Source organism: Canis lupus, chromosome 4 (assembly GCF_011100685.1).
Source record: "Canis lupus familiaris isolate Mischka breed German Shepherd chromosome 4, alternate assembly UU_Cfam_GSD_1.0, whole genome shotgun sequence".
NCBI lineage: Eukaryota > Metazoa > Chordata > Mammalia > Carnivora > Canidae > Canis > Canis lupus.
The window spans coordinates 55,536,957-55,556,307 of NC_049225.1; the positions used below are offsets into that span (position 1 = coordinate 55,536,957).

At 39.3% G+C, this 19,351-nt stretch overlaps 1 long non-coding RNA gene across 1 annotated transcript in view; it reads right to left on the reverse strand.

The window, feature by feature from the left end:
* Positions 1-2,923: 2,923 nt before the first annotated feature.
* The window catches only part of LOC119871642, a 37,237-nt gene continuing 20,809 nt past the window's right edge, over positions 2,924-19,351 (reverse strand). Inside the window, exon 3 of the long non-coding RNA XR_005357630.1 lies at positions 2,924-3,253. This is a non-coding gene — a long non-coding RNA (uncharacterized LOC119871642). The remainder of the gene's footprint in view (positions 3,254-19,351) is intronic.

Genomic DNA, 19,351 nt, shown 5'->3' on the forward strand with positions numbered 1-19,351 from the left:
AGAACTCATACAGCAATTCGGTAGCGTGGCAGGATACAAAATCAATGCCCAGAAGTCAGTGGCATTTCTATACACTAACAATGAGACTGAAGAAAGAGAAATTAAGGAGTCAATCCCATTTACAATTGCACCCAAAAGCATAAGATACCTAGGAATAAACCTCACCAAAGATGTAAAGGATCTATACCCTCAAAACTATAGAACACTTCTGAAAGAAATTGAGGAAGACACAAAGAGATGGAAAAATATTCCATGCTCATGGATTGGCAGAATTAATATTGTGAAAATGTCAATGTTACCCAGGGCAATATACACGTTTAATGCAATCCCTATCAAAATACCATGGACTTTCTTCAGAGAGTTAGAACAAATTATTTTAAGATTTGTGTGGAATCAGAAAAGACCCCGAATAGCCAGGGGAATTTTAAAAAAGAAAACCATATCTGGGGGCATCACAATGCCAGATTTCAGGTTGTACTACAAAGCTGTGGTCATCAAGACAGTGTGGTACTGGCACAAAAACAGACACATAGATCAGTGGAACAGAATAGAGAATCCAGAAGTGGACCCTGAACTTTATGGGCAACTAATATTCGATAAAGGAGGAAAGACTATCCATTGGAAGAAAGACAGTCTCTTCAATAAATGGTGCTGGGAAAATTGGACATCCACATGCAGAAGAATGAAACTAGACCACTCTCTTTCACCATGCACAAAGATAAACTCAAAATGGATGAAAGATCTAAATGTGAGACAAGATTCCATCAAAATCCTAGAGGAGAACACAGGCAACACCCTTTTTGAACTCGGCCATAGTAACTTCTTGCAAGATACATCCACGAAGGCAAAAGAAACAAAAGCAAAAATGAACTATTGGGACTTCATCAAGATAAGAAGCTTTTGCACAGCAAAGGATACAGTCAACAAAACTCAAAGACAACCTACAGAATGGGAGAAGATATTTGCAAATGACATATCAGATAAAGGGCTAGTTTCCAAGATCTATAAAGAACTTATTAAACTCAACACCAAAGAAACAAACAATCCAATCATGAAATGGGCAAAAGACATGAACAGAAATCTCACAGAGGAAGACATAGACATGGCCAACATGCATATGAGAAAATGCTCTGCATCACTTGCCATCAGGGAAATACAAATGAAAACTACAATGAGATACCACCTCACACCAGTGAGAATGGGGAAAATTAACAAGGCAGGAAACAACAAATGTTGGAGAGGATGCGGAGAAAAGGGAACCCTCTTACACTGTTGGTGGGAATGTGAACTGGTGCAGCCACTCTGGAAAACTGTGTGGAGGTTCCTCAAACAGTTAAAAATAGACCTGCCCTACGACCCAGCAATTGCACTGTTGGGGATTTACCCCAAAGATACAAATGCAATGAAATGCCGGGACACATGCACCCCGATGTTTCTAGCAGCAATGGCCACGATAGCCAAACTGTGGAAGGAGCCTCGGTGTCCAACGAAAGATGAATGGATAAAGAAGATGTGGTTTATGTATACAATGGAATATTACTCAGCTATTAGAAATGACAAATACCCACCATTTGCTTCAACGTGGATGGAACTGGAGGGTATTATGCTGAGTGAAGTAAGTCAGTCAGAGAAGGACAAACATTATATGTTCTCATTCATTTGGGGAATATAAATAATAGTGAAAGGGAAAATAAGGGAAGGGAGAAGAAATGTGTGGGAAATATCAGAAAGGGAGACAGAACATAAAGACTGCTAACTCTGGGAAACGAACTAGGGGTGGTAGAAGGGGAGGAGGGCGGGGGGTGGGAGTGAATGGGTGACGGGCACTGGGTGTTATTCTGTATGTTAGTAAATTGAACACCAATAAAAAAATAAATTAAAAAAAAAAAAAAAAAAAAAAAGATTCCACACAGCACTCTCACTTATAGCTCATCTGTCAGAATAGTCACATGGTTCTGGTTGCAAAGCAACCTGGGAATGTAGTCTTTCTGCTTGAGTCATTACCATCCCCATAAAATCAGAGTTCTGCTGTATGAAGAGGACTCTCAGATGACAACTGTTATAAGATAAAAGGAGCTAATATGAGTAAAATGTTTGGTGCAGTGCCTGATATATAGTAAACCCTGAATAAAAGATGAGAGTAGCATAGGAAGGGAATAAAATATCTTCTCCTCACTTTTGAGTTATTATATAACTGGTTGGTCTTTGTGACATTAACACAGTGTTCCCCAAACCCTGGTCATCTATATACCATCTTTGTGATTTTTCCCATATTGATATACTACCTGTATCATTATTTAAATTTTTCTTTAGATCAAGTCAATTTTTACTTAACTATTTAGGTATACTATCCCCGTAAATAGGAAATCAATATTCCTCTAATACAATAAAAATTATCACTATTAAAATGAAAGTATTCATTTTGGATAGGACCAAAAACCATTTCATATGCCACATTTTAGAAAACGTTTCTCTGTTGAATGCCCTGGAGTAAATGACTTTTGTGATTGATTACCTCATGTTGGCTCTGGTCATTAATCAATCTCTGCTGCCATTTATTTGCTTCATCTAACACTGTACGATGGAGATGATTCTTTAAATATCTTTAGTAATTAGCAAAACTGGCATTTTCTTTAGGTTCAACCAACCTTTAATGAGAATTGATGACAAGAAGGATGTGGTTATGGGACTTTCCAGAAAGCTGACACATTCCACAGCTTTTTATTTTCTTTTTCAAGATCCAGACAGAATCGTATCGAGAGCTAATGATTGAACACACTGTCAACTCAACTATGTCTTCCATTTCTTTTCTTTCCTTTTTGGTCTCTGATTTATCTGTATGTAACTTTCCCCACCAAACTCCCTGACACAGCATTTAGTGTCCTCCATGATGCCTCCCTGTGGGCCTCTGTACACCCTAAAGTTCTTTTCCCCATAGTCTGAGCATGAGCAATTCTGACAATTTCAAGCTGCTGTTGACATCATGGTTACCTCAGATATAAACTGGCAACTTTGCCTCCTATCCCTGTTAACAGCTAACCCTGTCATCAGGGCAAAATAAGACCACTTTTGAAAGTTGTTGGCAAAACAAGAAGGGCTACACAACAAAAGATGGCACCATCTAAGTCAGCTACCTTCATGCTGAAGTGATCCTGAGGATGGACTCCACATCCAGAGGACTTTGCTCACGACTGTTTATATGCTGCATGACCTTGAGGAAGCACTGCACCTCTCTGTGTCTCAGTTTCTTCCTCTGTAAAACAAAGATAGCATACAACACCACACAAGGTGGTGTGAAGAGTCAGTGGGTTAATACGGATAAAGCACCTAGAACACCTGGGACATACTTAGCTCTCAAAACATGTTAGTTATTATTATTATTACCATCTGCAAAGCCTATCATTGAGTCTCTGGGTCCAGAGATTCATAGAATTGAATTCTGTGGAAAAGTAAGGAATTTTATTTGTCTTCCTGCTACTACCTTTTAGAAAAGGATCCCAGGGAGCAAAACTCCTTCCCACGGTCATCCCAGTGAGCTCTAGATTCAGGCAAATGTGATTTCAAATCCCAGCCCCATGACTCACTAGTGATACATGGTTAGGATACGTTGCTGTCCCATGTGCCAAGAAAATGGCGTTTCTTTATCCATCTCCCTACCAGACCTGCTCTTCCACACAAGAAAGAGCACAAGACCTGGGTAGTGGGAAACAAGCAAACAAAAGACACACCCTAGATTCAGTCTATTCCAGCAAACCTACACACATGCAGTACTTTAAAATTCATTAGATGAGGTTCACCCTCCCTCCCAAGATGTTGAACAGGAATATGGGAGGCAGATTTATGTAAACTTGGAGAAGCAAGTACCTCCTAAAATTGTGTGACCTAAGCACCTCATGGCCATCACACTAGCCCCAGCCCTAGGGCAAGAGTACTCTGGTCTCATATTGACTTTGGGTATAAGCCAGCCACTTGGGGATCTCATAGTTGTTAGCAGTTCTATCCCTTGAGCATCCTGCTACTGTTGAAATCAGTGCCTGATGCATCTGTGTCTGGTCTCTATCGATGATAACCTAGAGAGATCCTCACTGCAGCTCTTGCTAAAGCTGCTAGTCCCGGTCACATCTTCCCATCCAGAGCTTAGAAGTGGGCAGTCCACCAGCATCCTCCTTCATGCAGGTTGATGTCCCTCAGACCACTAATGACAGGAAGCACTCTCAGAAGCAGTGGGAATGTCAGGGGTCCCTTCACACCACAAGGACACTGAAGGTGACTTAGAAAGCTATCTTTGGCCTTCTGTTTGCCTAACCATGCTGTGTTGCCAAGCTTTCCTTGATATGGCTCTCCCTCAGTTTGGAGCCGGGCAGCCTGAAGGCAATCTCTGCCCAGAGCCCCATATTCACCTTGAGTCCAAAGCCCTTGACCTGGTCACCTCCTCCACTAAGTCCACCCACCCCTGCTCCATCCGACCCAAAGCCCATAGTGGAGAGATTGGGACCCACATGCCCAGCTCTTGCCACTTCTCCTCATAAAAGCCCTGGTCAGAGGAGCAGGATCCTACTATTCTCATCATCACACTTTGCCATATCCTCATCCCAACATGGAGCAGGATGCCAAACAACCTAGCCAACAGGTCGAAGAGGTTTCTTCTCCACTCCATGAAAGAAACTATGACCTAAACCTTCCAAGTTGTCCTCTTGATATGCTAAAAATAAATTAAAAATAAATAAATGTCCTATCCTCTTCTCTCCCTACACCCCCTCCTTCTAAAACCTGGCTTTTAATCTTACTGCCTTGTCCCAAAATCTTATGCTAAGTATCAGAAGCTGATTAACTTATTCTATTACCTTTGCATTTCTGCTATAATGTTCCTTATACCGCCACCTCAACCTGAAGTAGATGAGTCACTCAGGACTTAGCTGGGGAGTCAGCAAACTATATGGAAGTGACAAAGAAGAAAGTGCACTTAATAATTTTTTAAAATATTATCCATGTTGCATTTATTGCCTTGGGCAAGTTTCATAATTTCTTGACCTTCAGTTTCAGTATCTAGAGAAAAAAATTATCATGGTTTAAACCATAGGGTAATTGGGATGATTAAAATTTTATGTATGTGCAGAGACACATGAGCAAATAGTCATACTGGCATTCATAATAATCTCAAACTGGAAAAATTCCAAATGCCCATCAATTTGTGAAAGGACAAACAAAAAGTTGTATAACTACATAATAAAATACTATTTGATAATAAAAATGAATGGAAAGCTGGCACTTGGTACTACATGGGTGGATCTAAAAAACTTAGGCTACGTGAAAGAAGCTAGACTGAAAAGACTACATACTGTATAATTCTATTTATATGCAATATCCAGAAAAGGCAAATCCATAGAGACAGAAAGTAAAGCAGTCCAGGGCTGGGAGTGGAGATGAAATTGATTACAACCAGGCACCAGAGAAGAACTTGGAGTGATAGCGGTGTTCTAAAACAGGACCGTGATACAGTCAGTACTCACGTCTATATTTTACTCAAATCACTGAACTGTACATTCACACTGACTAAATGTTATGATATATAATTATACCTCGATGAAGTTGTTCTTAAGTGTTTTTTTTTTTTTTTTTTTTTATTCATGATAGGCACACAGTGAGAGAGAGAGAGAGGCAGAGACACAGGCAGAGGGAGAAGCAGGCTCCATGCACCGGGAGCCTGACGTGGGATTCGATCCCGGATCTCCAGGATCGCGCCCTGGGCCAAAGGCAGGCGCCAAACCGCTGCGCCACCCAGGGATCCCTGTTCTTAAGTGTTTCTGTATGTGTGTGGAGCCACACACAAGGCCTGACACAAAATCATCACTTAACAGATATTGATCACAACTGTTATCATGTTATTGAAATGCTTATTATTGCTATTAAACTCTCATTTCCCAAAAAAATAAAAAATAAAAAATAAATAAACTCTCATTTCCCATCACTTCCATGGCTATTGCCCCTAAAATAACTTGAGAGCTATTTATGTCTGGAAGATCATCTGCTTACTTAAAATGCCTATTATCAAAATCTTTGTATGTTCACAAATTCCAAGAGCTGCAACAGAAGGCCAACAAATGTCCTCATGATTTTATTGTCCTTGAAAATAAAAGGCAAACACACATTGTTAGAGTATTATTAGAATTCCCAACCGCTCTTTTTGCCTGTTGTGAAAGTCAATTTTCCAAATCACAATACTTGAGACTATAAATGAATAAATAAATAAAAACTAAGGCATTTAGCACACCTGCTTCAATCAGGTGCTGCAGCCTTTTTATAGAATGTTAATATTTTTACCCTTCCCTTTAGTTTTTATAATGGATGCTCCTTCCTCAATGTTTAAAAGCATAACTACGTCACCTACGTAGAGCTTGTAACCATTTGTTGCTATTCATAAGGTAATGTCTCTTTCAGCAGAAAAAGAAATCTGAGGCACGCATGCCCCTCTCATTAACCAGGTACTCAGGCACATCTTTATGCTTTTTCCTTAAGGAATCTTTTTTGTTTTACTTTTGCTATGATTGACCAATCTACATTCTCCAGGGTTCAAAGACTCTTTGGCTTCATCCTCATTTGGCCTGTTTCCAAAATCCATTCCTTTGGCCTCCCCAAATTGGTCTTTGCCATATAGCCAGCCAGGTCCCTAAATTCCCAGTCCCCCTATCCACACACATTCTCTTTCTCACCACATGCCAATGAGATTTTACTCCCACCTTCAACCCAACCACAACTGCCTTCACCCCTCCAAGTCCTCAGTGACCTGGCTTCAGACTCCTGTCTCTGTCCTTCCAGCTCTATCCTTTAACTCAACACTCAGGACAACTTACCCTCTATTACCTGGCATGCATTTATTTTAGAATAAATGGCAGTATTTTTCTCCAGCATAAATTTGGTTATAAATGTCTCAAAGAAAAAGATCAGTGCTTCTATTTCTTTGAGAGTCCTCTGTCTCTCTCTTTCTCTTTCGGTCTCCCTCAGAGGTGAATTTCTCTAGCTCCATGGTTCTCAAAGCCTGGTCCCTGCCATTGGTGTCTCCTGTAAACTTGATAATAATGCAAAATCTCAGGCCCTACCCCAGACCAACTGAATCTGAAATTCTGAAGACAGAGGCCAGCAATTCACAGTTTCACAAGCCCTCCAGGTGACTCTAATGCACATTTAAACTGAAGTACCACTGCCCTCAATCAAGTGCCTGTATAATGCAACACTACTGTAATTGAGATCAATGGGCTACACACTTTGAAATCCTCACTATGTTACCGTATTTCTAAATTGTCAGCCACCCCATTAAAAAGACCTCTGTCGCCCTTCAGACATTTTGCCTTTACTGTAGCCAGACAACCACATTATGAGGATTAAAGCAAATCAACTGGTTAACTTCTGAGTTTCCAGAGCTGAGCTGACTTTATTACTGATCATCATCAGAGATGCTGATGGAAATAAAAAAGGCCTTTGGTGAGAACCATCTTGGCTTGTGTTCCATTGAAAACAAAGATGGGAGACATTCACCTTTGACAGGTTGAGGAGGATCAGTATAACAGGAAAGATCATTTGTAGCAAAGCTTTGACCAGGACTTAGAAAGTATAGCGCAATGATTTAAAAATCTCTTTAGTTAGTAGCACCTAGGTGGTTCAGTTGGTCAAGTATCTACCTTTGGCTCAGGTCATGATCCCAGGGTGCTGGGATCGAGCCCCTCATCAGGCTCTCTGCTCAATGGGGAGCCTCTCCCTCTCCCTCTGCCTGCTGCTCTGCCTACTTGTGGTGTGTGTGTGTGTGTGTGTGTGTGTGTGTGTGTCTGTCTGTCAAATATTTTTTTTAATTTTTTTTTAATTTCCTTATTAAAAAAAAGTGGAGAATAGGCAGTGGCTTTCAAACAGCAGACATGATGGGTATATTAGCAGACTACAAAGGTGTATTAATCTTAATTCTTAAAAACTCCTTTTAAGTTATTGCTCTTTTTTTCACATTTGGAACTTCTAAGAAGATGTCCCTTTTTCTGTAGTCTGAAAACAATACACTTAAAAAGTCTTTGAAAAAGAACATAAGAGTGGAAGTAAAAAACATTTGCCTTGATAAGGCCAGTTTTTACAGATAATAGAGTGGAAGAAGATTGGGATTCATGTGAATGAAAACTATAAATACTTACTGATTGAGCACTGCATGTACATAATGCTCTCTGCTAAGAGGTGATCACCACCTCTACCATCAATTCACCATCATTCCTCCATGGATCTGCTGCAAGAGCCTCCTAACAGCCTTACCTGCTTCCATTATTGCATATAGCAATGGAGAGACTTCTTAAACATGGATCAGTCACCACACTCCCCATCCAGCACCCCACTCCCAAGGTTGCCATCACACTCAAAGTCCAGAATCCTACCCTTAACATGCTCCACCTATGTAGCCTGTGCTCTTCCTACAAGACCTCTAAACTCTTGTCCTACCTCCTCCTCTGACCTTCTTCCCTCCACTCCACCCCTCTTGTCTTACTGCTGTCATTTAAACATATTGAACACACTCTTACTTCAGGGCCTTTGCATCCGCTGTTCCCTCTACCTGGAACTCTCTTCCCCCCATAACAAAGTGGCTGCTTTCCGCGCTTCCTTCAGTCTCTATTCAAATGTCACCACAGCAGAGAAGCCACCTACAGAAAAGAGCACAGACATCCCTCTCTTCATTCTCTATCCTTATTCCCCTGTTTTTTCTCCTACCTGATGTATTATATTCTAATTTTTTAGCCTCATTCTTCTTGAGAATACTAGCCCCATACAAGCAGAGATTCTGTTTTGTTCACTTCTATATCCTCATCCTATGGTGCCTGGCACACAGTAGGTCCTCAGTAAATATTTGTTGGATGAAATAGTTGTTAGATGGATGAGGGACTACTAGGTGCTAAGGATACAAAAAGATAAACTACAGATTCCTGCCCCCAATGAGCTCACAATCAGGTTCATATTTATGTCCTTTCTCCTCTTGAAGACATTAAAATTGGTGGCGTATGCCAGTTCTGCAACATATCTGCTTCTCATGTTCACATTAGGAAAATGTGCAAACATATTAGAACCCAAATTGTTTCTATAAACCATTTGGTAAATCAAATTCATAAGGACAATTGGTTTAAAATTCTGCCTCCCGAAAAACCAATCTGTCACTATTCACTAGAAATAGCCACATTACTTCACTCTGTCTGATGGTAGAGCCAGGTATCTAGAAGTTCTTAATAACTGGTGAGTGACTTTGTTTGAATGTTAGTCCCAAGGAAACAGGAATGATGCACCTTTAAATGCCTCTAAGTGCAGGAAGGTCAACAAGATTTATGGTGTACCTAACGTGTAAAATACTTCACTTCATAAGTGATTCCCCAGGGAGTTGGAGAATCCTCAATAACCTTTCTTCCATGAAAGCAAGCAAAATAATCGTTACTATTAGAAATGCAGTTTCCTCATTAAGTCAGAGTAGTATGTCATGAGATTGACGTAAGCAATATTTTTCCCCTCTTCTGCCTTGTTTTAATGAAGGTAACATTATGAAGACATTTTCTCTCACTTTAACCAGTTGTGGAATAAAATGATTTTTTTCTTCCAAGTTTTTGTTTAAATTCTAACTAGTGAATCACTAAATCCTACACCTAAAACTAATACTATGCTGTATGTTAACAAACTGGAGTAAAATGATTTTAATAACACTCACCCTCCAGATAAACCTCACTTTTGGATTATTTGTTCCCTTGGTTACTGTATTTTTATATAGTAGAATCATGAAATAACAGCTTTTAGCACAAACTAGGATGTATTGGTGAAACATTAATCAATCATTGCATAGCAATGCCCTTGCGGAACCTAACTCAGGACATGGTTTTCAAAGGTCTTCAATGAAAATATATCCAAAGATTTTAAGTCCAATAAGTAAACATCTAACAGGAGAAATTCTTAGACTCGAAGATATAAAATATCACAAAGGTTGAAATCTGAGCCTTTGTGAATTGACTCCACATGGGTTGGTATCCCATCTCTGCATATGCCCTAAGTAAGGGGGTGACCTCTCTGCAGGGGTTCCCATCTCTCTGGGAGGAGGGTATTCATTGGAAAATTCTCCCATGCCAGGCCCAGCATGTGGGGATTTCTAGTGAGAATCAGTCCTCTGCTATTCCAAAAAAACACCTGGAAGGGACTGATTTGGTTTCAAAGTTCCCTGTGGACCAATAACAACAAGCCTCTTGCCATTAGCCTGGCAGTAAAGACTGATCCAATAAAAAGTTTTGCTCCATTACATCCAATTTTCATGCCTCAGAATCAGAAGCTTGAAGGCTGGTTGGTGATATATCCCCTTTCCACAGATGGCTCTTACAGAGGGCTCTACTACATACCCAGTCCTGATGGGTTCAACTGTAGAGAAGTACCAGTGTTCAAAGTCTGGACATTAAAGCTCCACTCAAGCTATATGGAAAATCAGAAACTCTAGCAAGCACTGGGGGGCCTGGCCTAAGGTTATTCTGGTGCATAACTTTCTGTTCTGAGCAGTTCTGTTATGTAGTCTCCTGAGCTAAATAATAGATACCAGACCCTAGAACACAAGTCTGTCTACCAGCAAGCGCTTCAAAGAAGGAGGGTGTGGAGTTTTATTAGCCAGAACTTACCAAGATATGGACTAGTGACATTGAAAGAGAGGAATGGATAGAGGAATGGGGAGATGTCTTTGGGTAACAGAGAATGACAAGCTTCGGCTGACATGTCAGAGAATTCAGGCAGCTTAAGAATCTAAGATCTCTCAAATTCCCTTGAGTATAAAGAAAAAAGTAAACAAGATGCAAAGATACCCTAAATATGAAGAAAGATAGAGGTTACAGGTTCCTAGAGATACCAGGTTAGGGGTCTCGGGAGCCTCTTCTCCAGTAATAGTTTAATGCTCAGGTTGGCTGTTATTCTGAATGACTTGTTGGTAATATTTCTAAATTTATGAAATGTATTTATAAGATCTGGGACTAAATAAATAACAGCAAATAACATTAGAGAAAAAACTTTAAAAATACTAGAGGACACATCAGGGGAAAGACTTTACAGAAACCAAAGTTTTTATGGACATAAACACCCCAGGGGGAGTTGCTGGCCTAACAGATTATGATTATAGGAATACCACCTACCCCCAGTAGTTCCCCAATAGTTCCCTATTGCAGCAGCACAAAATCAATTCGTGTGAGATTGGTCTTTGTCTTATAGATTCATCCATTATGAAATATTTTATCTATTTACTCAGAGACATTTGCCTTATTAGCCTAGGGCCCTCAGTGAAAGTGAATGGAGGTGCTCAGCCACAGTTAGCATGTGGGTTCTGGACTTGGATGAGCCTCAATGTGGACTTCAGCTCTACCACTCATGAGCTGAGGGCCCAGACAAGTTCCTAACCCTCCAAACCTGTAAACCGTGTGTCACAGTGCCTGGAGCAGCATCACCCAAGATGCCATTGAAAGAGAAGGGGCAATAGGAAGGGCTTGATGGAGCTGAACAACAGACAAGTCAAGCAAGAAACATCATCTCCCAGTGGAAAGAGGAATTTGAAATTCAGACAGATTGAAGACGTTTTTAGGTCCAACCATGGCAGGAAGATTCTGAATCTGTGTCTCATTCATCTTTTTCCTATGCATTTCCAAAAGTTAGCTAAGGGAAATGGCTCAGCATATCTTGCTCAAACTGAACTGGATTTGCAAACAAGGCAAGACTTAAGACTTACATCTATGAGTATTTCATCCCACTCGAATACCTACATCTGTTGTTTTTCATTTTCAACACTAAATGGAATATTTAAGGGCTGATTTATTCTCTTATTTATTTCACATGGCTAAGAATGGTGTGTGAAAATGGCTAAATATTTTTTAATTACCGTTAAGTAGTTTCCATGTGTCTACAAAACATCTGCATCCCACGCTGCAGGGGAAAAGAAAGAAAAAGAGGAGATCCCCACTTTTAAGAGGGGGAAAATCTAAATAGGCACATAAAGCATCCAAAAATCTGGAAGGAGTGATGTGGCCTTTTACAAAGAAAAGCAACAATAATGTACTGTTTTAAAACAGACAAAATATCTCTTTAAAAAGCTCGCTTTTAAAAAAAGGTCAGAGAAGTTTAAGGTTTACTCAAGTGTAAATGTCAATTGGAATAAGTGATACCTGTGAGAAAATGGGGAGACCACTGACCTTTTATCCAAAAGAAGGCTAGAAATGATGTCTAAGAAGGGTGAAGGGAGGGAAAATATTGTAAAGATTTTGAACAGAGAAAGAAGCAAGAATGAAGTAAAATTTAATTAAAATAAAAAGTTCCACACACAAGATGCTTTTAGTTGCTAAGCCATAACCAATCTGGTTAGACTTTTTAAAAGATGATATATTAAGTTATTAACTGATCCAACTGCAGGGGAAGTTTTACTCAAGTCTCATTGTGGTGCAGACAACCTCTTTTAACCTCAGAACAGAGCTTCATCCTCAGACATACTGATCCCTGGTAGTCCCAGAAACTTCCATGTTCACACTTAAAAAAATCTGCTCACTGATATAACTTAACCAAAATCCTTTAGTTTTCTCTTGATTAGTTTGATCTGGTTTATTTGCCCATCCCAGAGCCAAGTGCTGTGACCCAGAGTGGGGGGTGGGGAAAGGACATGCTGATTGGCTTATGCCCTTCGGAGCCTGTCCTTGGAGCTGAGAGGTCCATCCCACCCAAACCACATGGCTTGGCATACTGTGATCCATAGCAAGAAGATGGAATCAGAGAAAAGGACACAAGGTAAGCCACAAAAAGATATCCCCTTCACAAAAGAACTAGGTTTCTGTTTGAAAACAAGCATCATGCCTATGACTAAGCCACCCTTTCTTCAAAAGTTTGAAGTGAAGTAATTTGCCCTCTTTTTTTAAAAAGATCTTTTTTTTATTTATTCATGAGAGACACCACGAGAGGGGCAGGCAGAGTGAAAAGCAGGCTCCTCGGTGAGAGCCCGATGGGGGACTCAATCCCCTGACTGATCCCTCCCTGAGCAGAAGGCAGATGCTCAACCACTGAGCCACCCGCATCCCAAACTAACCTGCCTTCTTAAAAGAAGAGCATACAAGCATCCTTGTGAACCTCATAAACTTATCACAACCCTATTTATCATCTAAAGAAATAGTATATATAAATAAGCACCATGAAATCAGCTTAAAGTGAAAAATCTTTATTTATTAAGTTGATGAGAAAAGGTGTTATTTTCTTAAATATTCAATATCACTAATCTAGACCAGTTTATAAAATTTTTCATAATCAGCATCTTACATGCTTTTCCAGCTTTATCTTCTTCACATTCTGTGCTCACCCCATTCTTTCTGTACAGTCAACATTTTTACCAGGATTTTCACAATTTCCTCCATCACAATTTTTACATATCTGTACAAAAATGTAGGTTATTTTTTTAAATTCCATTTTACCTCTATTATTGGCTTACTAAATATACCTTTTGTTATATTTTTAGTTGTTTCCCTAGGATTTATCAGCCTACCTTCAAATATGATGTGACTTCATGTAGAGTATAAGAACTCTACAATCCTATACCTCCAATTCCTCCCTCCCATAATTTATGATGCCACTGGTGTACATTTTACCTTTATAGACACCACACCCCAAAATACATCATTACCATTCGTGCTTTAGACAGTTATCTTTCAGAGTCATTTAAAAATAAGAATAAAATCCCCTTCTATTTATCTTCATTTTTTACCATTTTTAGAGCTCTTTATTTCTTTGCCTACATCCATGTTTCTGTCTGATGTCATGTTACCTATGCCTGAAGACCTTTCTTTATTTCTTCTATCACAGGACCACTGGCAATAAATTCCCTCAGCTTTTGTTTACCTGAACCATTTCTCTACTTTACCTTCAATCTTGAAAGATCTTTTCACTGGGTATAAAATTTTGTGTGGCCATGGTTGTTGTTTTTTTTTTCCTTTCAGTAATTTAAAGACATTACTTTATTGCCCACTGACTTGCATATCTTCTGAAAGAAGTCAGCTGTAATTCTTATCTTTATTCGCATCAATGTGTCTTTTTCTATAGGTTTTTTCAATATTTTCTTCTTATTATTAGTTTTCAGCAGTTTGTATGTGTATTTAGTTGTGTGGTTTTTTAATTATTCTCAATTTTTTAATCCTTCTGGGAGTTTTCTGAGTTTCTTAGATATATAATTTGGTATATTTACTTATTTCTGGAATATTCTCAAATTTTTCTTCTGTCCCATTCTCTCTCCATCACTTTCTTCCTAGTGTTCCAATTATAAAAACGCCAAATCATGCGATATTGTGTCACAACTCTTGGATGTTTTGTTATGTTTTTTTCTCATTGTGTTGCAGTTTGGATAATTCTTACTGACCTATTTTCAGTTCATTAATTCTCTCCTTCTCTGTGTCAAGTCTACTGATAAGCCGAACAAAAAAATTCTTTATCTCTGATGTGTGTGTGTGTGTGTTCGTGTGTGTTTCTGGCATTTCTATGTAACTCTTCCTTATAGATTTTATCTCTCCACTAAAATTCCCCATCTGTTCTCATATGTTATTTTGTCCACCTTTTTGACTAGATCCTTTAACATACTAATCACAATTACTTTAAAGTCTCTGACTGATAGTTCTAATATCTTGATCATCTCTGAGTCTGGTTCTGTTGATTGCCTTGTCTCTTGAAAATGGGTATATTTGTTTTTATAATTCCTGTTTTGTGTGTCTCATAATTTTTATTAAATAACAGATATTGTGTGTAGAGCAGCGAGATCAATATTATTTATACCTGGAAATGGTCATGCATCTGTTTTGGTCAGGCCATCAGTGTCAGGAATTGAGTCATTCTAGCAAATGTAATGTAACAGAGGCTAAAAATGTGCCCGTGCAGTTATACCTTATAGTTATACCTATATCTTTTGAGCCTCTGTTTTTTCCTCTAGCAATAATGGATCCTTAGCTATTTCAGAGGGTTACAGAGTGCTGCCCTTCCCCAGCAGTTTAAGTCTTTTGCTCTGTCAGGAGATAAAGCTTTGGGCAGGAGGGTAGGGTTATTTTTCTTAAGATTTTATTTATTTATTTATTACTGAGAGACACACAGGGAGAGGCAGAGACACAGGCTCTGCCACCGGAGAAGCAAACTCCTCACCGGAGCCTGATGCAGGATTCAATCCCAGGACTCCAGGATCATGACCTGAGCTGAAGGCAGATGCTCAACCACTGAGCCACCCAGGCACCCCATGGACAGCAAGATTTTTTTCCCTTCTCCAGTCTCCTCCTCTATACCTGCATGAATGAGGATGACTCTCTCTTGTCTCTTGCCCTGCCTCCAAACTCTCTTATGAATACCTGGTGAAGATGTATAGAAAAGAGCCTGAGAGAAGTACAAATCCCTCTTGTGCCCCAAGATCCCCACTTTCTCTTATTTTATGCTAGCCCCTACTCACCCTAAAAAAATGATTTGAATGCTATTTAATTTCTTTTTACCTATTTGTACAGCAGCCTCCCTTCTTCCTGTCACAGAGGAAACAGTCTACATGTCAAGTCTCCCGTTGGAGGAACATCTTCCATCTCAGAATTTAGGTTGTTTGCTCTGTGACCTCGGCTCTTTAATAGGTCCAAAACCCAGTTATGATTTTGTAATCAGCTGAATTTTTCCCATTGTTATACTGGGAGTGATCCTGTTCCCAACTTTCTACATCCAAAGTGGAAGCATAAATCCTCTATGTTTGTGTACACTAATAATAAAAAAAGCTAATATTTATTGCATATCTATGATGTGCCTAGCATAATACTATGGGATTTACATGAATTAGCTCATTTAATCCTCACCATTTTTACATTCATTTCCTAGTTTGGGAAACCAGGACACAGAACAGTTAACGTACTTGCCCAAGGTCTCACAGTTGCTAAATGGTAGAGACTGAATAGAACCCAGTCAGTCTGATTCAAAAGTAGTGCTATGACTCTATATTGTTGCCTCTACCTTATGAGCTCCTTGAGGACAGAAAGAAATTCAATTCTTGTGTTTATTTTTCCAGAGTCTTTCACATTGTCTCATTCAAAAGAGGCATTCAGTCAATGTTTGTTGAATTAAAGGCCTTCCTCCTGCCCCTGAAAATCAAAGTGGGGTTTGGAGGTAATAACCTGGTGCGGGGCTAACCCATCTTGTTGTTCTCACCTTCCAGTCCCACACACAGGAACTGTATGTCATAATACATGATGATAAAAAGTCCCCAGTACCTTGAACAATCTCCTCCCCGTGCTGAACAAGTCAATCCATGACAAGAAAGCAATGATTAATGGCTTCTCTGCCAAGTGATGTTTGCTTGATTAACAGGAAATATGATCCATATTTCATATAAGTTTCCCTAAACTTCAAACACAGAGACTGGAAGTTCATACTCTGTTCTATCTAGCTACAGCTTCACACTATGTGTCTTTGCCCTCCTCTTATCCTGATTAAGCAATAAAAACTTAAAGGGCAAAATCTATAAATTGTACTTCTCCATATCCCATACAGTACCTAGTGCGAAGCTCTACAAATACCTGTTGAATGAAGGAATGAAAAAGATTAACTTCCACTGCTCCAATGTTGCAGCTCAAACAAACCATGTCAGAGTCACATCTTCTACTGAATGCTGGAAATTTTTAGGATATATATGATTCAAAGGCTTGGCACCAAACTATTTCAGAGATAAGTAGATTTATCCAACATGGGTGAATGTCAGTTCTAAATCTTTGTACTTGATATTCTCTTTCTGATTCTTCAATCTAAAAGGACACTGGACTTCAGAAAATAAAATCTAGATTCTAGCCTAAGTTTTACCATTTACTAACATTAAAAAATAAAGGTAATGATATCTCAGAGGCTGAGTTGTTGTGAAAATAGAGTAAGTTAACAAATGCAAAAGCACCTCAGAAATTATAAAGTACTATATAAATGCCTGTTTCTTTTTTTTTTAATTTATTTTTTATTGGTGTTCAATTTACTAACATACAGAATAACACCCAGAGCCCGTCACCCATTCACTCCCACCCCCCGCCCTTCTCCCCTTCTACCACCCCTAGTTCGTTTCCCAGAGTTAGCAGTCTTTACGTTCTGTCTCCCTTTCTGATATTTCCCACACATTTCTTCTCCCTTCCCTTATATTCCCTTTCACTATTATTTATATTCCCCAAATGAATGAGAACATATAATGTTTGTCCTTCTCCGACTGACTTACTTCACTCAGCATAATACCCTCCAGTTCCATCCACGTTGAAGCAAATGGTGGGTATTTGTCATTTCTAATAGCTGAGTAATATTCCATTGTATACATAAACCACATCTTCTTTATCCATTCATCTTTCGTTGGACACCGAGGCTCCTTCCACAGTTTGGCTATCGTGGCCATTGCTGCTAGAAACATCGGGGTGCAGGTGTCCCGGCGTTTCATTGCATTTGTATCTTTGGGGTAAATCCCCAACAGTGCAATTGCTGGGTCGTAGGGCAGGTATATTTTTAACTGTTTGAGGAACCTCCACACAGTTTTCCAGAGTGGCTGCACCAGTTCACATTCCCACCAACCCAGGGGAATTTTATCAAACGTTTAAATGCCTGTTTCTTATAATCATTTGCTCTTGGGTCAATGCATTTAAATCCTATGCTTAATAATTGGAATAATAATAATAACCAGTTTTTATTTAAGGTTATAAGCTTCTAGGCTATAACATCATTTAACCTTCACACAAAATCTCTACATATTAGATCCATTATTATCTCCATTATATAAGGAAACACTGAGACTCAGAGAAGTTAAGGGACTGGGTTAAGGTCACATAGTAAGTTAAAGTGTCTGTATTCAAACCCACACAGTCTGGTTCCAGAAACCTCACTCCTTAGCACAGTACTCTGCTATCTCCTAAATAGAAAGCAGAGATTTTGTTAAATCTGGTTATGGAAAAGCTGGTTAGAGAGTGAAATCACAGGACACTTCATGGGTTCTATTCTTGACCATCATCTCTACCCTATCCCTAGATTATCTCTACTACCTTATTGCTTCAACCTTCACTTATGTGCAAATAGTATCCAAACTTCTATCATCCTGATCTCTATATCCAACTATCTGACCAACTAGTCAGTCATTCATTTATTCAGCCAATGCCCATCAAGCATCTTTGTTTTTTTGTTTTTTTTTTTTTATTGGTGTTCAATTTACTAACATACAGAATAACACCCAGTGCCCGTCACCCATTCACTCCCACCCCCCGCCCTCCTCCCCTTCTACCACCCCTAGTTCGTTTCCCAGAGTTAGCAGTCTTTACGTTCTGTCTCCCTTTCTGATATTTCCCACCCATTTCTTCTCCCTTCCCTTATTTTCCCTTTCACTATTATTTATATTCCCCAAATGAATGAGAACATATAATGTTTGTCCTTCTCCGACTGACTTACTTCACTCAGCATAATACCCTCCAGTTCCATCCACGTTGAAGCAAATGGTGGGTATTTGTCATTTCTAATAGCTGAGTAATATTCCATTGTATACATAAACCACATCTTCTTTATCCATTCATCTTTCGTTGGACACCGAGGCTCCTTCCACAGTTTGGCTATAGTGGCCATTGCTGCTAGAAACATCAGGGTGCAGGTGTCCCGGCGTTTCATTGCATTTGTATCTTTGTGTCAGGCCTGAGCTAGGTGTTGAATGGAGCATAAAATAAATAAGAGACATGATCTCATGGAGTTTACGCAGAGTAGAGAAAGGCAAATAAATATATTTACTAATTGAAAAGTAATGCAAAAATTTCAGACAGTATTTATTATATTGCATGAATGTTTCAAGGGTGAGCATCCTGAAAGGGAGAGTCTGATGGAAGCTGTATTGCTTTTTCTAACATAGGTTCAAAAGTCAAAGCCACTCACTTTACTCTATTAATTAAAAGTGAGTAACTAAAGACCAACCCATATTCAAGAGGAGGGGAATTAAAGCCCATCTTTTGATGAGAGCCATGCCAAAGAATTTGTTAATATACTTTAAAACTATCATCCCAGTCATTTTTTTCCAACCTTCAGAAGGATATGAGAATCTCAGGTCCTCTAGTCCAATCTGGCAGCTTTAAGTAAAGCTGCTTTGACACCCCCATATAAATCTCAACTATTCTTTAGAATTCTTTAGAATTCTAGGAAGATGGCTTTGTCCATTCTGCTCAATGTAACCTTTTGTCTTCCCTCTTCTGACCTCATAGCACCCACACTCCCATCATGACATTGCCTTAATGATTATTCCATATTTCAACCGATATCAAAATAGAACTTCTTCTGGTCTCATCTAGATCAT